Source organism: Eschscholzia californica, unplaced genomic scaffold (assembly GCF_041429995.1).
Source record: "Eschscholzia californica isolate CP2 unplaced genomic scaffold, dmEscCali1.0.p SCAF_3, whole genome shotgun sequence".
Taxonomy (NCBI): Eukaryota; Viridiplantae; Streptophyta; class Magnoliopsida; order Ranunculales; family Papaveraceae; genus Eschscholzia; species Eschscholzia californica.
In genome coordinates this window covers 49,231,290-49,243,583 of record NW_028238420.1, presented here as the reverse complement: position 1 = coordinate 49,243,583, position 12,294 = coordinate 49,231,290, and the positions used below count along the sequence as shown (strand labels likewise).

At 34.9% G+C, this 12,294-nt stretch overlaps 1 long non-coding RNA gene across 1 annotated transcript; it reads left to right on the top strand.

Moving 5' to 3' along the window:
- The first annotated feature begins 1,334 nt into the window (after positions 1-1,334).
- LOC147551263 (uncharacterized) lies at positions 1,335-8,044 on the top strand. Its single transcript, XR_015239000.1, has 5 exons — positions 1,335-1,553; positions 1,641-1,738; positions 3,502-3,716; positions 3,817-3,999; positions 7,732-8,044. It is a non-coding gene; the product is annotated as an uncharacterized LOC147551263 (long non-coding RNA).
- The last annotated feature ends 4,250 nt before the right edge of the window (positions 8,045-12,294 follow it).

Below are 12,294 nucleotides of genomic sequence, written 5' to 3'. Positions count from 1 at the left end.
CAAACAATTATCTTTTTCTGATAATTGAAGTTTTCTATTGGCGTTTTAATGGTGAAAATCATGAAAAAGGGAGTCCTTTATGTTTTTTTGTTGATCCAAATAAAGAATCACCCACTAAAAAGGATTAGAAACATCTTATGAATCTTCGTTTTAAGTTCTTCTTTCAATGAAAATTGTGTTATTCTCGAAAACAAAAAACTTCATAAAAGTAACTTATCAGAAGTATTAGTTCGACGGATTGCATTATTAATCGACGCGAAGCTGCCGATATGTAATAGAAATCGGTTTTATCTTACTGACGGAAAACTTATCAAAAACTTCCTGACAGTTTGAGTAAAGCAATGATTTCATCTTTTCGACAGTTTGAGAATTGTAACGGCTTCATCTTATTAAAACTTGTCAAAATTTTCTTCGATTTTGCTTCTCTACTATATGTTGGTATAATTGTACCAACTTCTTATGTTACACAACGGTTTCATCTTTTCAATAGTTTGAGTATAAAATTGGTTCATCTTACCAACGAAAATTGGTCAAGACATTTGACGAACATGTGTGTATAGGAAAAGTGATTGTGGTAGGATAAAAACAAGTTTGTGAAAACCCGTGAGTGTGTTCCGTAAAAACGATAAGTGTATGTAATATTTCTCAAGACAAATATGTTAGATTTTTGGACTCATAACAAAGTTACTTTCTCAGGCCAATCTAGTTACCAAAGTCTTTATGTCCTAAAGAATAATTTGGATGGTCTAAAGTGGCAGTGTTTTAGTTAAGGTGCCTCTACAGGCGCCCAAACTTTGCTTTAGGCTCACCATTCTATATTCGCACCACATATTCACCTATTTTATTTGTAGGCGCAACGAGCACTCCTTGACAACCTCTTCTTTATTCATTTTAATTTCGATATTTTGTTTCAAGATTTTCATCAAAACCTTAAATTCTTCGTGTTTTTTACCGGCATCATCTATTCTTCGTTCTTTGAAGAAAGCGGCTAAAGAAATGGTTCAGAAGCTCCGGTTTCTTTTACTAGAAAGCGTTTCTAAAAATCCTAATTCTTTTATATAAATTTCTTTCGTAATATAATGTTTGAAACAAATTTCAAAATAGTTAAATGTTCGAAAAAAGTTTATCATCAGATTTGGATTGATTTCAAATGGTTTAGAAGAATTTGTAAATATTTAGGAGTTTATCAGACTAAATATTCTAAATAGTTTCGGACTAAATAGTTTGAGACCATAAGTAAAGTCTCGAATTGGACTGCCCGAAAACCTAAGCCAAACCTCCGACTCAAACCTAGTAAAAAAATATTTTATTTGTAGTTTATTTCCATATTTACTACGACCCTAGTTTGTATGTTTTCAGTTGTTTTGCAGTTTCCAAAAAAAAAAAAAAAACCCTTGCCGATTGCCGGAGGTCGGCCATCATTAAAATAAAAAGAAAAGTTTATTCTCTGTTCTCCCCTCCTCTCAATACCACCAGCTCCGGCCGGCCATCACCACCATCTCCCCTTCTCAATTTTTTCTCTCGTCTTCTCTATTTTCTTTCAACTTCTAGTGGTACACCTTAGAATTTCTTTTCAACTCCTGGTTTCTTCATTCTTGATTTTTTTTTTTTATTCTAAAGATTACTCTTTTACAATTTAGGTTTAGCTCTGATACTGGTGATTCTATTCTCGTCCCAAATTTCTGTCTTCAACAATCTTCTTCTGATACGAATTTGCGAGATTTCAACTTCGGATACGGTATTCGTCTTGCTTCAATTTATTTCTTATTTATCATTGAATGTCTTCATTATGGATTTGTTCTTCTGTTATGCATTCAGTTCTTGAATGCGTTTTAGGTAATTTAGGTTAAGGTTATGCTCTATCTTGTTGTTCTACATTTTAGGTTTAGGTTTTCTTCATCATTTGGTTGTTGTTTAAGAAACTGTTAAAGAATTGAGTCATACTTCTTTGAATGGGAAATTAATTAGAGTTACCAGTCGGCCCACAAGTCACAAGTGCTCCAATAGATTTACCTTTGAAATTATATAAGCACCAGCCAATCTTCTCAGCCCAGCTATTAGCACACTGGTGTCTAAAGCTCAATGAGTGTAGGGGGGATTCCCAGACCCCTTTTGTTATTGTACACCCAAAAAACAAATGGTAATCTGATTCTAGTTCTCTCTGACAGAATACACAGTTAGTGTCTATTTTCAAGGCCCCACTAAGCCAGTTGCTCTCTAGTTTTGAGTCGCCGATGTAGGGTCAGCCAGGCAATGAAACTATGGCGTGGTATACACCCCGAGAACCATGTGAGGGCTGTCCAATCCTCCTGTTGACGCCGAGGTCGGATTGCTTCGTACGTTTCTTTTAACGTATACACTCCATTAGTGCTAGGTATCCAGATTATTTCATCCTGAGTGGTTGAGTCTACTTCGACTGTCACTGCTTCCGAGGCTATGTCTCCGAGCATGTCAGAGATGTGTGATGGGAATTACCATCCCTCTATTTCCAGAAAGTCCGCTACTTTCGAATTTGCATGTAGGTCAGGGTCGTGTTGAAACCGTTCATCAAAAGAGTCAACCAAGATCCCACTTGGGTGCCACAAATCCACCCAGAACTATGTTGTACTTCCACTTACCCACAAGTTTATTACTAGTTTCCTGTCCGTGTCTCTACTGCTCAAGATTCGCCTCCTGCACCTTGTACAATCCGCCTGCGTATTCATCGTCCAGATATCCTTATTCGTTATTAGATTTACTCGGACCCATTGAGCCCAAAGAGTTTGTTTTCCACTGACTAGGTCCCATATAGAGTTTTTATCTTTTGTATGCCCAGACCTCCTTTCGGCAGTAAGATAACAATTATTTCCCACTTAATTGATGCTTTCCGAGTTTGCATGTCTACAACGGTCCATAGTAATCTACCGAATATGCTATTTATTTCATTAATGGTCCTCTTCGGTATAACGAACACTCCTGCCCAGTAGATTAGTAAGGTGCTCAGTATTGTACGAAATCCATACCTTGTTTGGGGAGGTCCATCAACTTGTTACGATCAATCCACTCTCCGAATTCCTTCATGGCATATTCCATCTAGCCGAAAAATTATCCAGTTTCACCCGAAGATTTCTTCTCCTGATCTTAGTACACGCACCATATACCCTAGTGAAAAGCCAAGTAAATTGTCTGATTTGTTTTGGATGACAAGAGGCAAAGAGAAAGACAAGTTCTACCTTAGTCTCCCGGAGACACAAAAAAAGCACACAAAAATCTTTGACCACCTTTATGACGGCCAACAACTTGGCTGGGCTCCCTAGCCCTCTAACATTCCAACTTAAGATATTTAAGGACATTTCTTAGTGTTGTCCCTCACATTCACAATTGACTTTGCTTTCTCATTAAGGAGGGACTCAGTCGAGAAATTTATTTTACAGCAATCTTCTCTAAAAGTCTTTACCTTGGTTTTAGCTTCATTACCAAGTCATGTTTGTTCTTAAATTATTATTGTGTTTGATCTCGCAGTTATGGCTGATGACCGACGAGTAAGAAGAAGGTCGGTGGTGGAGTTGGCTAGAATAGTACGAGCATGTGTCATATCACATGATTACAAGAGTATTGAGTTCGCAAGTCCGAGTATTCTGCGAATCGAGACAAGTCAATTTCGTCACGATTTTGAAAATCAAAACGATTATCGATTTGCATCTTTAACCGCATTCATACTCGCTTTGAGCAATATCGTAAGCATATTATAAATTTTTTATTTATTTAGGTTTTCTGATTTACTTTTTTTATTGATCATAAAGTATTGATGTTGTTTTGTCTCATTTTCTTTTGTAGGGTTTTATCATCTTTCAGTTTAGAGGAAACTATCATGCTTACCACCCCTATTTCTTCCAAGGAATGAGGAAGTGTGATCTTAAGTTTGTCATTCGTCGTAACAAGGATCGAGAGGTTCCAAGGTTATTTTTGCAAGAGATCGGTGTTTATGTTGGCCCACTGCCACCTTAACCAGCAACATCGGTTAGTATTCATGCATGAATATGTATCATATTACTAGAAGATTATTTTTTCTAAAAATTTATTACTAGAAGATCATATAAGAACATGTATCATATCACTATGAGAATATGAGATTATATAATGATTCATAGCGGAATTAGACCTAACACGATTCCAAATAGTAAAACTTCAATCATTTCGATTTGTTTGATGTTTGAAAGGGGAAGAAAAAAGAGAGGTAATATCTATCTTTAAATATTAATCCGAATTGACCATGAATCTCAATGACCACGAATTTACAATTGACGCGGGAAGGCATTCTGGAGTGCCGAGAATCTCGCATAAACATTTATTTTTATGAATTTAGAATTCAATTCAAATATTTCCGTCTATTTTCGTCTATTATGAGATTTTGTTATACCTTTTCCTTCTATAGAAGATCCTAATCGCAGTGAAAGTGAAATTTCCACAATAACTGCAAATCCCTCGGATATCATTTGATAATAAACATTTTTATTGTGCCCAACAAATTGTTTTTGTTTAAAAACATTAGCCGAAATAATCAAATACTTTTGTTGATACATTCGAGTAATTAAACGTTTCACAAGCAGTGAACTGGATTTATTGCCATAACCTACATTTTTCACAGTTTCATAAAGAATCGATCTATTTGAACCATGATCATGAGCAAGTGCATAAATATACTCCTGAAAAATTATCATGTCTGGTTCCTTCAGGGGATGGATCCATACGACAATCCTACAATAGTGTTCCTCCTGTTTATAAACAATAATCATAGGTGTAGGGATAAACACTAACTCCGAGGGATGAATATAACGTTGTCTTAGATGTTTAGGTTTCAAATAAAGGTTAGGAGGAAGTATGATTCTATTAAATTAGAGGAAATAGATCAATAAAAGATGGATAGTATTCGAATCTTAGAGAACTGAATAAGAGTTGGGAGATGGGAAGAAAATGGAGGTGGAGGAGTGAGAGGAAAGTAACAACTAAAGTTATAGATGAACGGGTAAAGGAGGTGAGTATGGGAAATTGGTTTGATCAATCACTACATTTGAGGTGATAACAATTTGGTTGTTGGTTGGACATCTATAACCTTTATGTTTGGGACTATAGCCAAGAAAGATGTGACAAGATGACTTGAATTCAAATATAATGTCTATAGGGTCTAAGACATGGATAATAAGAACAACCAAAAATCTTGAAGAAATTGTAATCTGGTTTTGTATGAAAGGAAGCTTCGATATTGATTCTTAAACACTCGTCAAGGAAGTCTATTGATTAGATATACTGCAATTTCACAAGCATAATCCCAAAAGGAAAGTGGAAGTTTAGCATGAGCAAGTAAGGCTAGGCCAGTCCCGGCAATATGTCTATTCTTCCTCTCAATCATCCCATTTTGGGCATTTTCGCGATGACAAGAGATTCAATGACCAATACCATTTGCTTCAAGATACCTAAATACATTTCTGTATTCACCACTTCAATCAGATTGTAAGTATTTAATCCTCAGATACACGCTTTGAATGAGAGAAAGGTTAGAAACCCACCAGACTTTTGAGTAATAGAAAATATTCAAGTATATCTTGTAAATGTGCCTAAGAATGTTATGTAGTACTTGTAACCATTGAGAGAGGGATACGGAGAAGGTCCCCAAATATCAGAGTGAACAATTTTCAAAGGACAAGTGACTGTAGACAAGCAATGACTATGATAAAGAGAATGACTCTTGGCCATTTGACATTAATTATGTAGGGTGAAAGAGAGACAAATGCAAGTTTATTAGACACATGTTCTGAAGCAGGATGACCCAACCTGGAGTGCCAATCAGTAGCTAAAGAGGTGGGGTAAGCTTCGCAATTTGAAGAAGGAGGCTGAGTTTGAAGTTGCACATGACATGGACCATCTTCTCACGGGCCAGAGAGAAGCTCCCTATCATTTCTAAGGTCCTTGATGTTGAAAAAGTCAGGAAAGAGTTGCAAGAAATAATTATTATCCTTAGAAAATGTATTGATAATATGAGGTACAGGAAGAATGTTACGACGGAAAAGGAATTAGAATCCCAACATGCATAAGAAAAAGCAGAGTGAGAGATGGGAAAACCTGTGTCATTACCTATTTTGATATATCCTTTTCCTTCGTAATCAGATTGAATATTTAAATTTGCAAGATCGGAGGTAACATGGTGAGTTGCTCCTGAATCTGGGTTCCAAGTTGTAGAAGAAAGTGGTGATTGATGAGACGGTTAGGATAATAGGTGCTTTGAACAGGGATATGATACTGCTATTGTTGTATTCCAGGAAAGGAGTGAATTGGGTCAGAATCATAAGGATAAGGAGTAGATTAAGGGCCTGAGTAGGTAGTTGGGAAATATGAGTATGAATAAGTATGTGAATCCTCAAATTCAGTAAGATAAGATGATTGGTGGTCTGAAGAGATGCTTTGATGGTTATGGAGATTTGAAAATGAGGAGGCAAAACTTTGGACCAGAATCATATCAGAGAAATGTGATCCAGCTATAGAATATTGAAACAGTTCTAGACACAAGAGGAAGTATGGTAGTGGAGTATGGAGGGGAATTCAGAACAGGGTCGGGAAATACACGGACCTAACATTTCTAGACACAAGAGGAAGCTTGGGAGATACAATTTCGTAGAAACCTAAATGACTGGGAGATTCAGAGGGTAACAGACCTCCTTGCTCTTGTTGACACTTAACACCTATCGAATGAGATGATTGCAGAGTTTGGAAACCCAAAGAAGAAGAAGTACCGTTAAAAACTACTACAACGGTGTATCTATGAAAGAGGAGCAGCTAAGCATAGAATCCATTAGGATGATATGGAAAATCCCAATGTCTCCAAGGATAAGCTTTACAATGTGGGCATCAGCTCTTCAGCAACTACCAACAGTAGACCAACTTGAGCATATGGGTATGAATCTAATCAACAGATGTGTTCTATGCAAAGGAAGAAGAATCAGTAAACCACCTATTTCTTCATTGCCAAGTAGCGTCAGACCTTTGGACTTATTACCTCAAGTCCACCAAGCTAAACTGGTGCTTTCCTAGGTCTATTCAACAAACACTGGAACAACCGGCAGGGGCAAAAAATAAAAATCTAGGCAACCCATTTGGAAGCTCATTCCAGCTGCCATAATTTGGAACATTTATAAGGACAGGAACAACAAAATCTATAAGGAAACAAAGTTAAATAGCCAAGTTGATATAGAAGACATCAAGGGGACAATTTTTTACGTGGTCCAGTGCCATAAAAGATTTTAAGGATGTATCTCACTTAGACACGATATTCAACTGGGATGCTTTGATGATGTAACAAGCCCCTTTGGGTGATAGAAAGAATCATCTGATCTTGCTTTTGCCAGATGATGATATGATCAGGGTAGATAGATAAGAGAAAGAAAATGTAGGAAGTAACTTAGATAATAAAATCATTTTCATGAATTATAACTAAGCATCAAAATGCATTATAAGATTATACATTATGATATATAGATTACGTTTTGTTTGCTAATATAATGTCAATGTCTTGGCACATTCCACAAATTTATTAAAAGTAGGTGGGAATATGCAAGTTGTTCATGAATTGAAAAAATGGGTTTGTTAAGAGAGAATGCAATTCTTATTACATTTCTCTGCCTTTTTACTCACTATTTCTTTTTGTTTCTAGCAAAGAAAGGAAGTTCTAAAGTTTCTCTTTATTGATCTCTTTAACAGGATGAAAATTTGCCTTGAGGGAAAGAGGTGAAACTGTTGGTGCAGGAGTTGTTTTGAGAGAAATTTTGGAAGTCGTAAACATGGTGGAAGAAGCCCAATGATGTATCACTTCAAATTGACTTGAAAATACTAGACTTGGTGGAATCTTAATTGGAAGAACAATAATTCTGGTATTAAGACGGTTTTGAAATGTTATCTTGTATAGAGAGAAAGAGAGATTACATTTTTTTGTTCATGTTTTCAGAAACAACTAGGTTCTGTTGATGTTGAAACAGTTTCTCTAAATAATTAGATTTCATTGTTTTGGTTGTTTACTCACGTCCATCTTTCCCACCTTCCATATTTCTCCCAACAACTTTGACCCACCTTCATCTCTCTATAATCAAACTTTACTTTAACATTTTCATAACTCTTCTTTACCCGATATTTGCAAAAGTTCTTTAACTGAGATTTGCGTAAAGATCTTTTTCAGCAAAAAAATTGAGAAAAATCTTCAAGATTGTTCAGCTCATATTGCATTAACCTCTACTTGCTGTCTTCTAGATTAATTATCCCATTCTTTGTATTTCATCGATTTGGTTGTTTTCTCTCATTCTTTCTGTTTCATTGTTTTGATTGTTTACTCATATTTATAATGGTTGAGAGAAAAGTATGAAGTCATAAAATTGTTGCTACTATTGTATCTTCTTTTGCTTAATATAAATGATGTAAAGATATTGGTTATTCATCGTGACTTTATTAAGTTAGGATCACATGTATCTTGCATTAGTTTTATAATTTAACACTTTATATTATTGTAGACAAAGGGATTAATGAAATGTCAAGAAGAGTAAACTAGTTCCTATCTATATTTTTTGACTTATTTTTGTTGTTTCGAACTTCATCTAGCATATGTTGTGTTTTATGCAATTAATGTATTTAAGGCTTTAAACATGAACTTAAAGATTTAAGTATAATATTTTTTATAATTCTAGAGCACCCACCCATGTTAGGTTTCAGTAAACTTAACAGTGAACTCTTACCACTTAAAGCCACTAGTAACACCAACTTAATTGGTTAATAGCCCCATCTCTATCTAGTAGAGACTGATGAATATCATAGTGAGATTGCTACCCATGCACATACCCACTTTAAAGGATATGGTCTACTTTTAGATCTTGATTGACAAGTTCAACTTAAACTAAACATGTATATTTTGGAATGTTTATGAAATGTAATTTGGTTTTAATAAATGTTTGTTATTATTCCTGGAATACTTGGATTACCCACTGATTCCAACAATTTACTTCTAAATTGACATTATTATTTATGATGTATTTAAATTTAGGATTTCAATCAAAGGCTAGAAACTTACAGTAAAGTTGCTTGAATTAGAACTACTTAAAGATATGGGGTAATTTTTAAAAAGGTCAAAATAATATTAAAAATGAGTAGAAAAGTACAAAACATTTGAAAATTATTATTCAGGTAAAAAAGTGTGCAAATACTAAAATACCCCTTTTTGTCATTTTGTGTAACTAAATTCTTTTATTTTTCTTTAAACTTTAAATCGATATAACTTTTGTTTGAGATGTCGGAAATCTATAAAAATTATATATTTAGAAATGATTTTTCATTATTTTTCTAACAAGATCTACTTTCAATACTTTTTTTCAAAAACAAAACTATTTTCCTTTACATTTTTCTGCAAACGTGTTTGCAATAATCTCTAATGCAAACGTGTTTGTAACAATCTGTTCATTTGAGCCATCATCAACACAATGACTTGCTCTAAAGTTGTTTTGTTTTTCTTACCCCCATGCCCTCATGAACCATCACCACTAGCCATAAACTACACTCTCACTCTTGGTTCTTAATCTGTTTCATCCCCTTATAATAAAACATAGGCAGTACATAAAATTTGGCGAATGATTTTTAATATAGGTCAACCACAAAAAAAGTTTAACATTGAAAGAGACACGTGTACTGCTCATAAAACGTAGGTAGTACATAAAGAGAAATATATACTACATAGTACACATTAAAATTAAGCACAAGAGAGAGAAAATGTACTACATATAGATTACTATTGTTCATTATCCATTCATTCATATATAAATAAGTTAGTTCCTTTAACAAAAAAAAAATATATAAATAAGTTTTTTTTTTTGTTAAGGTGTTCGGATCAAATTAATAAACCAAAGTGTTATTACAGTACATAGAAAATAGAAAGAAAGGTATTCTATGCCAAGATTCGGATTTATTCTTCTTCCTTGCTCGCTTCGCAAGCCTGTCTGCTGGCATATTAAATTTCCGGTTGATGTAATTAAATTTCACTCTATTAAACTTATTTTTGATTTCGTGGATTTTCTTGAGATGAACTCGCGATTGCCAATGAACTTCATGCTTGGGATTCTAGATGTGGCTAATGATATTAATGTTATCACTCTCAATGATGATGTCTTTGTAATTGTGTTCAGCTGCCCAGAGAAGGCCATTGAGGATAGCAACTGCCTCCCCTTCCTCACTATTTCTGCATCTGGATATAGACGTATGAGCTGCAATGAATTTCGCTCCCGCATCATGAATAATTAAGCTAACACCTGTCATTTCATTCACATTGATAAAAGATGCGTCTACATTAATTTTCATCCATGAATTTTCTGGAGGGTTCCATTTAGTTTGTACGGGTCTGCTTTTCTTAATATTGGGTAGCTTATTCTTGGGGAATTTATTGATCAACTTAATGATATGGGAGAGATCGGTTATTTCATATTGAAAACAATGATCACATCTAGTTTTCCATATTATCCACAAAATTGTGGATAGGAGGTTCTGATAAGCCGCATCGCTAAATTGAGGGGTGTGTTCCCATGAAAATATCCAATCTTTTATATTCACAATATTCTCCGATATAATGTTAAAATGGAACCAGATGTTCTTAGCCAAAGGGCAATGTAAGAGAGCGTGATCTATAGTTTCGATCGCATTACAATTAGGACATATAAGGTTGTTATTGATAAACTTACCGATTCTCTCCCTAACTGGGAGAGCATTAGTACATATTTTCCATATAAATGTTTGCACTCTAGGTACATTAGGGAGATTCCAGATGAATTTCCAATTGGGGTTTAAATTTATGGGGGAATTCATACTCGTACATAGGTAGTTATACATTGATTTAACTATGAATTTGCCCGATTTTGTTAATTTCCATATCCTCTGATCTTCTCCTTCCGTACAGATAGGAATAGCTTTTATAAGGTTTAGTGTGTGTTGATCAAAGATATTAGTAAGAGTTGTGTCATCCCAACTATTATTATTAATAAGTTGTGCCACTTTCGTAATATGTGTGTTACTAGCATTATTGAACGGGATAATATTATCAGGTATCCAATTGTCCGACCAAATGTTAATGTGGTTACCATTGTGGACTTCCCACGTCGTTAACTCATCAATTTGATATGTATGTTTATTAATGGTCTTCCAAAGCCAGGAATGATGGGCTTTTATGGGACCTGGGGACTCCGCTCCAGGGAAATATTTGGCTTTCAGAAATCGAACCCACATAGCATTAGGTTGCATCTCTAAAATGTCGAGAGACTAGTTCCATATTAAAAAATGATCCAAAAGTGGATCAATACTATGGGGGATTCCCTAAGACGAGTGAGGAGCTATATCCTTCTATTCTCCATGAGAATTCGAATTCTGATTTGTTAAAAGCAAAAGCAAAAGCAAAACATTACACTTTTTCGGCCATCCATTTCACAGAGGAATCTCTAAATTAGCTATCCAGCAGTTGGGCATGTAAATCTTTGTCATCAACAAGTCTATGTCATGTTTTTCCTGCAGGTAGCAACTAGCAACTAATCACAAAAATGTTTCAGTCTTGCAAGACGCTAAGTACAAAATTTCTTATTATACCACTGCGGGAGTGGAGTTAATACGTATGACTTCACGCAAGGTCCTTCAGTTTGACTTCTGACAGATAACATAAGTATCGCGTCTGTACGAACTCGTTTTTTTGCATTTTATAAACGGCTCAATTTTGACCATCATAAAATGAATTGCTACAAGACTTCACTTGTACATCAACGTCAAACAAGAAAATGGGATGAACCCTTTAATAGAACCTAAACAAAGAAAGCTCAAGAATTACGACTGAGTTACTATGGAAATTAAGAATTTCATTTTCTCACAGTTGTTCAATACTAATCATCAAGGTTTAGACTACAGAATATGTATAAGAAAATAGTTATGTAATGCAATTCAGGAGCATATACAAGTTCCAGCTTCAAGTTTTTCAATCAACACAATTATTTAAAAAGGCATTGAAAGATGTTAATGTTGGATCACATCTTAAGTCAGGCATTCCGTCGAACGTGTAGGAGGCTTATTCAAACATACCTGATTTCCCATAGCCGACTATGATTCCTTCATTTGAAATGTCATGCAATTTCTTATGAAGTCCAAAGATTTGTTCAATTGATTCAAAACGTTTGGCCGAAGCAAGACGACGAACAGTGGCTTCATAGACTCCATGTGCGCAACAAAAACAGTAAGATTCATAAGATTTTCTGAATT